We start from the raw sequence: 13633 nt of genomic DNA on the forward strand, positions 1-13633 counted from the left end.
TAATAAAACCTATAATAAAGATTGTTAGTAGAAAAAGATTTAAGTTTCAATATGTAGACTTTGTTTCCTCCCTGGAAACACATTTCTTTAGTTTAGTAAATTAAAGAATAAAGTTTTTTTGGTTAAATATATATATCATTAGTCAACAGGCATGATATAATGTAAAGAAATTTATCATAAACAAAATTCAATTTGACAGTAATTGCAAAGGTTATTTATAAATTTTGATCTTGAAAACAAGATTTGATATTAATCAACATGAACTTGCCGCTCCTTTCGTATTTTCACCTTGAAAATAATTGCAGCAGAAGCAGTAATGGTAGAAGCCATCATTTTGAATTCTTCTAATCTCTGATTTGTATGCAAAAGAAAGCAAGAATTTTTTAAGATTCTGTTGAGAATCTGAGCCTGGGAGCAAATTAATCAAATCAAATTCAATTATGTATTTTATATTGAACTTATAATAAGTTAGATTTACCTTTAACACAAAAAGGTCTTAGCAATTTTAGTTTGTTCAAACTTCACATTATATGCCATTTTTAGTTAGTTGTGTTTATCTAGTGTGAGATTACCCACATACTCCAACACTCCCCCTCAAGTGGGACTACCCACTTGACAAGCATATAATGGCCCAGCACTGGTCCATGAGCGTACAAACCCCCCAACATAGGAACTTCCATCATGCAAGTTCGGGTCCTAAGCTCTTGTACTATGTTGAAAATCTGGGCTATAGGAACAAATTGATCAAATCAAATTCAATTACGTATTTAATATTTGACTTATAATAAGTTAAGCTCAGCTTTAATACAAAATGTCCTAAGACATTTTGATTAGTTCACCCTTCACATTATATGTCTTTTTAATTAGTTTTATTTATCCGAGGTGACATTTCCCACGTGCCCCAACAGATTTTACACTTTCCAATTGCACCAAATAACGCAGAGAAATGTAATTAGAGAAATTTCCACTCCATAAGAAATTTTTAAGCTTTGGAGCAGAAATCTCCAGTGATTCAGAAAGATAAACATAAAAAAAGGGAATCAAACTTATTTATTTAACGGTTGCTAAGGTTATCGTCTACCTTAAACCCTAAAATCAAACGTCCCAATTCCTTTTCGCAATATTTATTTGTTACTTTTTTGCTTCTTACTACAAATAATCCTGTCAGGAAATAATTATTTGATTTACACAATGACAGACAGAATAAGTTTCCTTCCTCATCAAAATGTTCATCGAATTCTTTCTTTCCTTTCTTTCAAAGACCTTATTCAAATTTCTGTTCTTTCCAAAAAATTTAGGCATTTTTTCTTTTCCAATCCATACGTAACTATTGATTCACAGATTGTTGATTATCACAACTATGATTATTATCATTCAGTGGCGGATTCTATTGAAAGCTATTTTGGTTCAACGGAAGTTCAATAAAATTCGATATTGTTGTATCCGATGGCGATTTTATTATGACCAGCCATCCTTATATCGTGTTTTTACATGGTTAGGTCATGTCCTCTCTTCTGGTGTTGAAGAGCTTAATCTTGATTTTTTTTACAATAATGCAAAAATGAAACCATGTTATTTGCCATTGATCTTGATTGTTCTTAATCGCTATTGTTGTGCGGTGCCCACTCAAGTGGGACCCACAATAAATTTGAAAGGAAAATAAAGGAAGTCAAAAATGGAAGGCAACGGAGTTGTACACGGCATCCCTACGTGTAGTCAAAAATGGAAGGCAATGGAGTTGTACACGGCAGGAGTTGTACATGGCATTTCTACGCGTTAACCTGCCTATAAATAAAGGCAGAGGCAGAACACACAATATACACACAGAACGAAGAGAGAAAATGTAGCGAGTTAGTTATCTCGTTTTAGGAAGGGTTTCCTAAAACTAAAGGAGAGAAAATTGTGAGAAAATTATTATGAGGTGTTTTTGGGAAACACTTTGTGTGTCACTATTTTTATATTACTCTCTTTGTGTACCCACTATTTTTGTATTACTCTCTTTGTGTACCTACTATTTTTAATAGTGGAAGAATGATTCGGAGTTTGTCCCGTGGACGTAGCCCTAAACAGTTGAGGGTGAACCACGTAAATTTATGTGTCACATTTCTATTTTTCCGCTGCGTTAATTTTCTCTTAATTGGTTAAAAGGGCCCAATAACTGGTATCAGAGCCTGATTCTCAACAGCTATTGTCTCTAAGTTTGAATAACGATCATGCGGTTTGCCGTTTTAATGCCTCATTTCCTTTCACTAATCTTGAGTCCTTGAAGCTTGCAGATGGATTTGGGGAATGGACTTCATCTAGTAGAAGCATCAAGAAATTAGGGCTTGAACAGATAGATGGAATAGAGAATATCAAAATCGAAAGTTGTTCTCTTGAGATTTTAATTGATGAACTTTGCTTTAGATTTTTCAATCTTAGCATATCAGGCAAGAGAGTTAAATCCGTAAGGGTGAGATTGGAATTTGAATATTCAAAGCAAATGGAAAAACATTCACTGGAGATTTCTGCCACAACATGTCATTTGTTGATCAATTGGAGAGGGTAGAGCTTGAGATATTTAATGGAGGAAATGAATTGGAGATACCCAAATATTTGTTGAAGAATGCTAAATGTTTAAAAGAGATTGTTATCTTTCATTAATCTTCTTTCCCATTTTATATAAATGAGAGATTAGACGAATTCAAAATGATGGCTTCTACTATTGCTGCTGCTACTGCCATTGTTTTCAAGACCAAAATACAGCAGGAGTAACAATTTCATGTTGGCTAGTATCACAGAAAATTTATAAATAACCTCTCTGCAATTAATTTACCATGCCTAGTGATTAATTTATCATATATTTATCCAAAAAGATTTTAGAGATTCACATCTATTCGTTTCATCTATAGGTTTTGATATATATATTTTTTTGAAAGGATATAAAGATTTTCTTTTATCAGCAAAATTAAATATATTATTAAGAAAAGATAAAATTGCTAGTAGGATGAAAGGATATAAAGATTGCTAGCAACGATTATTCTTTTATGTGAATGAGGATAGAAGAAAATTGGAGAATCTCAACATACATAGAAAAGTGATGGTAATTTCTATAGTTACAAGTTATTCTCATCAAAACATAATTTGATCCTCAATATACAAATTACATTCGAAGTGTTATTGTTGGCATTTAGCTGAAAATTGCCAATGTCTTCCAGGGAGGAAGCAAAGTCTACATATTGAAACTTAAATCTTTTCTACTAACAATCTTTATTATAGGTTTTATTAATTTATTTCTCATACATATTCATCGACAGGAGAAGCTCAGAAGTTGATCGAGTCTACTCAGTTTCATGCAACCTGGACACTAAGCTTCTGACCATCTTGGCAATGCCCAGGTTTCCCGCAGATGAAGTAATATTCGCCTGGTTCCATCAGATTGACGATGTCTTCTCCAGAGTCATTAGTTGAAAGAGGAGAAGATGCATCGCAGGATTCGAAAGATTCTTTGTTCACTCTTAGTACGTCGTGTTCACCTTTCTTGTAGTTAAATACTTCATTTACACATTAAATATTTAAATTAGATATGATCCGAAGGTGGATTACACTTCTTGATTATACAAAAAAAATTAAATCCCACCAAGAAAAAAAATTCTCACCTAGAACGTCTCCGATGGAGAATGCCTTATCTTTAGCCCATGTTTTGTAGCAAGGACCAACAGCCCAGCCCTTAGCGTCACCGACCACGAACTCTTTGGCGGAGACGGAGACTGCACAGAAGGTGATTGCAATAAAGATTAGGAGTGCTGCATTATTTTGCAAAGCCATGGATATGTAAATGTAAAGAGATGGATTTGGATAAGAGGGTTGATTGTGTGGGTTATTGGTACTTAGAAGCTTATTTGCTGCCTCTATTTATACATAATTGATCAAGTATACAGGAAGAAATTCGGGCCGGATTCTATGCTCATCCAAAAAATATATACTTTTTATAGTTTTTGACTAATAAGCATATATCGTAAAGGATGCGGTTTTAGATTCCAAATGTTTTCGTGTTTTAAAGTCTCTTTCTTTAAGGTTGATATTGTTGGATTATTTGGTCTCATAAAGATTGAGTCTTGTGTACGAGCTTAATTCCCTCTTTTGAATTCAATACCTATGGTAGAAGAGAAAGCCATTTTAACATGAAGGGTGGTACAATATTTAAAAGACTTAGTTGTTCTATTTTTTCTTTTTTAATGAAATAGAATCCATTTCACTCATGTAACATATTGAAGACTTGGTTGTTTATATAGCATTTTGTTATTTTATTTAATTCTCATTCTGAAATAATAAAAATCCTCATTTTTTTTTTCCTTTTCTAACAATTAATAATTTCATAATAAGCTTATTGCATTAATTATAAAATTCTTTAGTTTTATTTTTCAATAATTAATAACCCACAATAAATTTATTTCATTCAACTCAGTTATGTATGTACGTACTCTTCATCTCTTTTACTGTTCAACAGGATTAATCTAATCATGATTTTCTTATTTTCTTTTTTAATTATGACCATTTTCTTATTGATTTTAATTCTTTTTGTTTTAAAGTTTTTACTCCCATTGGACATGCCATGGTCGGCCGGTCCACAAGACTAGTAACCAAGCATGACCGACCCATTAGTGGTGACGTGTCCCGTATAACAATTGAATCATGCTTGCCCTAGGTGTGGGGCGGGAGCAAACTAATGAAAATAAAAAAAAAAAAATTAAATTTTATTTTTATTGGTTTGACATGTTCGTGGCGCTATATAATCGGTACATATAGGTAAATCTCATCTTATTTCAAAAAAATTATAGTATAGTCTCTGTGGTTCGCGAAATACAACTAATTCGTCTCTGCATTTTTTTTATAATATATATATATATATATTGCTTCCATTATATTACTAAGTCTTTCTATCCAATTTTTATATATTTCCGTTAAGTCAATAAAAAAATATAGAGATCAAATGAGATATACTAAAAAATTATACTAGAAAAATTATTACACAGTCTCTATAATTTGAAAAATACAATTAATTCATCTCTATGTTTTTTAAAATAGATAGGATATTTTCATTATTTCATAAAACACTTAATAGAAAAAATGTAAATATTGGATGGAAGAACCTTATAGTATGACGGAAGTAAATTATAAAAAAATTTTAATGTATTTCCTAAAAGACAAGCACGGAAGTAAATTATAATTAACAAATCACGTGGATCCTATTATAATTTTTCCTCTTATTTATTCAACAGTTGCTAAGGTTATCGTCTACTTTTAAACCCTAAAATCAAACATCTACTTACATGGTAGTAATAGCAAATAGCAATTCCGTTCGCAAGATTTATTTGTTGCTTTTTCTGCTTCATACGACAAACAAGCCTGACAGGAAATAATAATTTGATTTACATAATGACAGACATAATTAGTTTGCTTCCAGATGAAATTGTTCATCGAATTCTTTCTTTCCTATCTTTCGAAGACCTTGTTCGAATTTCCACCATTCCGAAAACATATAGGGTTCTTTATTTTTCCAACCCATTCTTAAGAATGCACAAATTCATCCTGCAAAATAGCCCTTTTGGCTATATATAAAACTTCAAATATTTCTAATTAATTCCTGCAAAAATCTCATTTCTGAAACGAGCACACACCATAAGAATGCTGCAATCAAGATGCAGGTCTTTGGTGCTTCTTAGATCGTTTAGAAAATTGGAAGAAAATCGACCACTGTCTATTTTGGCCGATCCAAGGAACAATTTTACACTTTCCAATTGCACCGAATTATGCAGACAAATGTAATTAGGAAAATTTCCACTCCATAAGAAGTTTTTAAGATTTGGAGCAGAAATCTCCACTGATTTATGTATTGAGGATTCAAATGTCCACCTTATGGTTATTGATTTAACTCTCATTCCTGATATGCTAAGATTGCAAAGTCTAATGAAAGATTTATAACTCAATATGTCAACAGTCTGAAGATAACAACTTTCAATTTTGAGATTCTCTATCCCATCAATCTGTTCAAGGCATAATTTCTTGATGTTTCAACTAGATGAAATCCATTCCCCAAATCCATCTTCAACTTCAACTGAATTTAGCTTAAGGACTGAAGATTAGTAAAAGGAACTGAGTCGTTAAAACTGTAAACCGCTTTACCCATATTCATACTCAGAGACAATAGTGATTCAGAACGATAAAGATCAATTGGCAAAGAAAAAGAATCAAACTTGTCAAGGTAGGGAAATTCAAGCTGAAGCTCTTCAACGCCAGAAGAGAGCAAGTGAGATAACCATATAAAAACACAACCATAATGATAATAATGTCGAAAATTCCATCGGATACTACAATATCGAATTTGCCTGAGATTCCGTTGAAACAAGTATCTTCCAATAGAATCCATCATTGGAGAAGGATCATCAGTAATCTGTGAATCGCAACTTAAGGATGGGTTGGAAAAATTAAGAACCCTAAATGTTTTGGAAAGGGTGAAAATTCGAACAAGGTCTTCGAAAGATAGGAAAGAAAGAATTCGATGAACAATTTCATCTGGAAGCAAACTAAATCATTATGTTATAAATCAAATAAGTATTTCCTGGTTCTCTTTGATTCCAAAGTTACGAATAAGTAGAAAAAGTGGTAAAGTACTGATTTTCGGGTTTGAACATATTGGCCGATTGGATTAGAGGTGTTTAGCTTATGGAAATTTATTTTCTACGTCCGGTGTATGGGTGGTCCCGTACACCAAGACAACAAGCCAGTTTTTTTTAACCAAAACACTATTTTTTTTTTTTCAGCAGAATGTATTTTATTATTGTTAGGAAATTGCAGGAAAACCTTCAAAAATTGCAGGGAACTAATCCCAGAACCGACAGGTTCTACCCCATAGTCCCAACCTAAATTCCTGCATTTGTTAAAGAAAAACCTTCAGAACTTAGATACATTACTGGAAAAGGATTAAAACTTCCATCAAAACCATCTGAGGAAGCACTAGAAGATCTAACAAAAGAAGTGCTCAGAAAAAAAAAAAAAAAAAAAAAAAAAAAAAAAAAAAAGAGAGAACTGCACAAGCTGATTAACGACGACTGGAGATCACAGGCTCTGCTGACATTCACGAAACAAGGCTAAATGCTGGGAAGGCATCCTACAGGATAGCTTCCAAATCTGATGATCAGTGAACTCCTTGTTTTGCGAGGGAGTTCGCGAAAATATTCTATGATCTGGCAATTTTTCTAAAAGTAACTTGCTGCAATTTTTGAATGAAACCTTTGATTTCATATAAGTCATCCCAAAGAAACCACGGGGGAAGAATTTTCCGATAACCAAGCTAAGGCGTTTGATGAATCTGATTCTACAATCAGGTTGCTTTTGATCTGGAAGTGTAAGAGCTTAGGGCCAAAGCTTTATGTATTGCTAGGACTTCTGCTACGTATGAATCTTTTATGCCAACGGGACAAGAGAATAAGCAGAGGACATTACCAGAGTGGTCACTTAGCACTCCCCCCTATTAAAGCTTTACCCGCTTTGCCAAGAGATGACCCATCAACATTCCATTTTAGGGAGTTTTAGTTTGGCGGTTTCCAAAGTGAGACTGGTCTGAGTTTGGTAGAATTACTCCAATGAATCACGTAACGGTGTGACGCGGAACCCAATGAAAATAAATTTCATGAACTCAATGACAAGTTTTGGAAGAGATCAAAGATCTAGAATAAACTCCCCTCTATGGCACCCAAAGCTTAAAGAAGCAAGAACACTAATAATAGAGTAAAAGAATAAGATAAACGCCACAAAGAATTGATAAGTTTACCTTGATTCTTGATGCAATTAGAAGAATGCAATCTCACACTCTCTAAAAACATGAACACGCCTAAGCATGAAGAAGTAGTCTTTAATTCATTGAATAATTGTTGAATAATTACAAAATAACAAGCTATTTATACTAATCTAAGAGGTCCAGATCCTTAAAGGATTTAGAGTTAGCTAAGGAGTAGGATTTAGCAAATCTAAACCAACTAAGGATAAGACTAATAAAATCATAACAACTTAAGGATTTGGAGATCTAATCCAAATCCACTAAAGATTGACTAAATCTAATCAAAATAAGGCTAATTATTCAAGGGTGGACGAAATATTGGAGGCCCAACCCATTAGCATTGCAAAAACACAAAATAAGCTAACTAACTAATGAGAGGCAGACAGTTGCACGGTCCAGGGCGTGCCAAGGCGCACGGGCGTGCGCGCATGTATGAGTGTTCCTCGCGAGAGGCAGAGAAGTGCACGGCCTGGGGCGTGCTGATTGGCACGGGCGTGCGCGCATGTATGTGTGTCCCTCGCGAGAGGCAGAGAGGTGCACGGCCTGGGGCGTGTCAAGGTGCACGGGCGTGTGCGCATGTATGTGTTCCTTCGGGAGAGGCAGTAAGGTGCACGGCCTGGGGCGTGCTAGTTGGCACGGGCGTGCTTCTTCAAGCCTTCAAGTCAAAGTTACTGTAGCAACTTCAACATGTGCTTCTATTAATGTGAGAAACTTAGGTGCTCCTCCAAGTTCTTCATAGCACTTGTTGAAAGCAAGGTCATGGAGCTCTTGTGTGATTTGTTCTTGAATGTATAAGGACATGGTTGCTCCATACTTCTTTGCACGGCTCCTTGTAATTGGTCCACTAGGAAGTGCTAATGGATTGTCATTGTTGTGGTCCTTGTTCCCTTGAACCCCATAGGTGGTTGGTGGTAGTGGATCCGTATCACGGTGGAAGATAGAACATGTTCTAAAGTGAAAGGGAAGTCGTGCGAAGTCATGCTTGATAACTTCAATCGAGGTGAAAGCTAAACACTATTTATAATTAGTTTTTTTTTATACTTACACCCGTGTTCATAAACGAAAAAAACAGAGGGAAATGGACTGAAGAGACTTTCTCTTGATTTGACTCTTGATTTGATTAATTTGATTACAAAACGCAGGCTTTCTCTTCTACTATAAGTATAAGGTACTGAATTCAAAGGAGGGAATAAAACTAGTATACAAGACTCAATCCTTATGAGACCAAATAACCCAATAATATCAACCCTACAAAACTAAAACATGAAAACCTCCGGACCTGAGACCGCATCCTTCACAGTAGATGCTTATTAGTCAAAAACTATAAAAAGTAAATATTCTTTGGATGAGCATAGGATCCGGGCGTGAATTTCTTCCTGTATGCTTAACCAATTATGTATAAATAGAGGCAACAAATAAGCTTCCAAGTGCCAATAATCTACACAATCAAACCTCCTATCCAAATCCATCTCTTTAGATTTACATATCCATGGCTTTGCAAAATAATGCAGCACTTTTAATCTTTATTGCAATCACCTTCTGTGCAGTCTCCGTTTCCGCCAAAGAGTTCGTGGTCGGTGACGCTAAGGGCTGGACTATTGGTCCTTGCTACAAAACATGGGCTAAAGATAAGGAATTCTCCATCGGAGACGTTCTAAGTGAGAATTTTTTTTGTTGGTGTGATTTAAATATTTTTTTTATATATATCAATAAGTGTAATCCGCCTTTGAATCATATTTAATTTAAATATTTAATGTGGAAATGCAGCATTTAACTACAAGAAAGAGTTTCACGACGTGCTAAGAGTGAACAAAGAAAGTTTCGATTCCTGCAATCCAACGTCTCCTATTTCAACTAATAACTCTGGAGAAGACCTCATCAATCTGATGGAACCAGGCGAATATTATTTCATATGCGGGAAACCTAACCATTGCCAAGATGGTATGAAGCTTAGTATTCATGTTGCATGAAACTGTTCTTCCAAAAGAGTAGACTCGATCCGATTCTCAGCTTCTCCGGTTGATGAATATGCATCAGAAATAAATTAATTAATCCTAAAATTAAGAGTGATTGTTGAAAAAGATTTAAGTTTCAATATGTACATTTGGTTTCGTCCCTAGAAACACATTTCTTTAATTTAGTAAATAAATGAATATAGTTTTTTTGGTTATATATATATCATTAATTACCAGACATGATATAATGTAATTACATTATATTATCATAAACAAAACTCAATTTAACAGTAATTGCAAAGGTTATTTGTAAATTTTTTATCTTGAAAACAAGATGTGATATTAATCAACATGAACTTGTTGCTTCTTTCGTATTTTCACCTTGAAAATAATTGCAGCAGAAGCAGTAACAGTATAAGCCATCATTTTGAATTCTTCTAATCTCTGATTTGTGTGCAATGGCAAACGAGAGTACTGAAAGATGACCATCTCTTTTAAAGATCTAGCATGCTTCAACAAATATTTAGCCATCTCCAATTCATTTCGTCCGTTAAATATCTCAAGCTTTGCTTTCTTCAGTTGATCAACAAATGTCAAGTTGTGGCATTCCCAATACCTTAAATCATATCCATATCCTTCAAAGGGTAGTGAATACTTTTTCAATTGAAAGAGCAACCCATTAATTAAAATGTAAATAATAATAATAATAGTTAAAACTAGAAAAGTTCAAAAAAAAGAAAAGTTCAGGTACTGACTTTTGGTTTGATGCTTAGAAATTTCAGATTATGCATCCCTGTAAGAAAAGAAACAATTGCTGGAAAGAAAAAACTGTCGTTTAAGTTTCTTTTAACATAAATAAACAATTTTTTTGTTTCATATATTGCACTTGCCAAGCAACTGCCATGCACAAACTCATCCTGCAAAATAGGAATGCACATTATATATATAAATATATATATATATATATGACCTTTTTGCTATATATAAAACTTCAAATATTTCTAATTAATTCCTGCAAAAATCTCATTTCTGAAACGAGCACACACCATAAGAATGCTGCCATCAAGATGCAGGTCTTTGGTGCTTCTTAGATCGTTTAGAAAAGTGGAAGGAAATCGACCACTGTCTATTTTGGCCGATTCAAGGAACAATTTTACACTTTCCAATTGCTCCGAATTATGTAGACAAATGTAATTAGGAAATTTTCCACTCCATAAGAAGTTTTTAAGATTTGGAGCAGAAATCTCCAGTGATTTATATTGGTTATGTGGCAAAAATCCCACATCGGGAAACTAGGATTAGAATAGGGAGCCTTTTGGCTATAAAAGGAGCCTAGCTCCTTAAGTTTAAAATCATTCCAAAACTTGTCTTCCAATTCTTAAGTGGGTTAGACAAGTTTCTCTCCTCTCTCAATTTGTATATTTCTTTAGTGAAATATAAATTTAGTAGTGTCCGAGGACGTAGGCAAAATTGGCCGAACCTCGTTAAATTTTTGGTATTCTCTTTTATTTATTGCTTTTGTCTTTATTTATTTAATAGTTATTGTTGGGCAAAAATATTTTTGGTGGTTATTGTCTAATTAATTACTTCTAGGTAAATTCTGTCTAGGCAAGTGGGTTTTAAGTGAGACCATTTGTGACTCCTCCACTTACCTGGGAATTTACTTAGTGTAGTTAGTAAGTACAGTAATTCACAAATTGCTTTTGGTGGAAAAAGCCCAATTTCCACAACAATTGGTATCAGAGCCAAGGTTACTAAGTATTCACTGTGGTTGCAGCATAGTCTGATCTGCCACATAAAAAAGGTTTCCTTGGTTGTGTTCCGCATTTTGAAAATTGTTTTTTATAGCTATTAAATATTTAAAGCAGAAATGACAGACGGAAAGAAAAATACCACACCTGCTACAGCATCAACCTTCGTAAGAAATGCTGTATCAAATGCAAGATTTTCAGTGGAGATTTTCGATGGCACCGGTCATTTCGGCATGTGGCAAAGTGAAGTTCTAGACGCTCTCTTTCAGCAAGGTCTAGATGTTGCTATTGAAGTAGAGAAACCAAACGAGATGGAGGAGAGTGAATGGAAGACCATCAATCGTCTGGCATGTGGTACAATTCGGTCGTGTCTTTCTAGAGAGCAAAAATATGCTTTCTCGAAAGAAACTTCTGCAAACAAATTGTGGAAGGCATTGGAGGAGAAATTTTTGAAGAAAAACAATCAGAATAAACTCTTCATGAAGAAGAAATTGTATCGCTTCGATTATGTTCCTGGTACCACTATGAATGAACACATCACAAAATTTAATCAGTTGGTGGGTGATTTGTTCAATTTGGATGTGATATTTGGAGACGAAGATTTGGCAGTGTTGTTGCTAGCATCTCTTCCTGATGAATTCGAGTATCTTACAACGACTCTAATTTATGGGAGTAAAGATGTGACTTTCAGTGAAGTTTGTGCTGATCTTTACAGCCATGAACTGAGAAAGATAGAAAAGAAGGAAAAGGCAACTGAAGTAGAAGCTCTGGTAGTTGGAGGCCGTTCACGAAGCCAAAAGAAAGGGGGAAAGAAAAGTAGATCCCGTTCAAAAACCAGAGTTGAAAAAGATGAGTGTGCCTTTTGCCGTGAGAAAGGTCATTGGAAGAAAGATTGTCCAAAGCTAAAAGCCAAAGGCAAAGCTGTTATTAATTCAAACATAGCTGAGTGTGATGATGAAGACTCAGACTTCTCATTAGTTATCATGACATCTATAGACAATTCATCAGCAAATTTGTCAAGTTCTAGTGAGGTATGGCTGCTAGACTCTGCATGCAGTCATCATATGAGTCCCCACCGGGACTGGTTTTTTGACTTTAAAGAACTTGAAAATGAAGTTGTCTATACTGCAAATAATGTTCCTTGCTTCACAGAAGGGATTGGTTCAGTCCGTTTGAAGAATCATGATGGGTCAATCAGGATCCTGACTGATGTTCGATATGTACCGAGTTTGACAAAGAATCTCATTTCAGTGGGAGTCTTAGAATCAAAAGGACTCACTGTAATTGCAAAAGATGGAGTGATGAAAGTCATCTCAGGTGCACTTGTGGTGATGAAAGGAGTTCGGAGAAGGAATAATTTGTATTACTATCAGGGTAATATAATTATTGGATCGACAGCAACAGTTGTTTCTAGTGATGACAAAGAGTTGGAAACAACTAGATTGTGGCATAGGCGTTTGGGACATGCAGGTGAAAAATCCTTGAAAAGATTGTCAGATCAGGGATTATTGAAAAATGTCAAAACCTGCAAGTTGGACTTCTGTGAGCATTGCACCAAAGGAAGCAGACAAGAGTGAAATTTGGCACCGGAATCCATAATACCAAGGGTATTTTGGACTATGTTCACTCTGATGTATGGGGACCCTCTACAACAGCTTCTTTGAGTGGTAAACACTATTATGTGACCTTTGTTGATGATTTCTCTCGAAGGGTTTGGGTGTATACTTTGAAATCAAAAGATGAAGTGCTAGGAGTTTTCCTTAAGTGGAAAAAATTGGTAGAAACTCAGACTGGCAGACGCATCAAATGTCTCCGAACAGACAATGGAGGAGAATACAAAAATGATGCTTTTGATAAAATCTGTGCAGATGAAGGCATTGTTAGACACTTCACAGTTAGAAATACACCGCAGCAAAATGGGGTGGCAGAACGTATGAACCGAACGTTGCTGAAGAAAGTTCGGTGTATGTTGTCTAATGCTGGGTTAGACAAGAAATTTTGGGCTGAGGCTATATCATATGCATGTCATCTCATTAATCGATTACCATCAACTGCTATTGGTGGCAAAACACCTATAGAGGTGTGGTGTGGAGAACCTGCTAATGATT

The 13633-nt window shown here is 34.8% G+C and overlaps 1 long non-coding RNA gene and 1 pseudogene across 1 annotated transcript; one reads left to right on the plus strand and one right to left on the minus strand.

Annotated features, from left to right (window-relative positions):
* Positions 1 to 3330: 3330 nt before the first annotated feature.
* Positions 3331 to 3807, minus strand: LOC149497979 (mavicyanin pseudogene; annotated as a pseudogene).
* A 5442-nt stretch (positions 3808 to 9249) lies between these two features.
* On the plus strand, positions 9250 to 9989 carry LOC110010390 (uncharacterized). The gene is made up of 2 exons (XR_016319370.1): positions 9250 to 9477; positions 9587 to 9989. It is a non-coding gene; the product is annotated as an uncharacterized LOC110010390 (long non-coding RNA).
* The last annotated feature ends 3644 nt before the right edge of the window (positions 9990 to 13633 follow it).

Source organism: Jatropha curcas, chromosome 2 (genome assembly GCF_041381405.1).
Source record: "Jatropha curcas cultivar XTBG-Jc1 chromosome 2, XTBG_Jcur_1.0, whole genome shotgun sequence".
NCBI lineage: Eukaryota > Viridiplantae > Streptophyta > Magnoliopsida > Malpighiales > Euphorbiaceae > Jatropha > Jatropha curcas.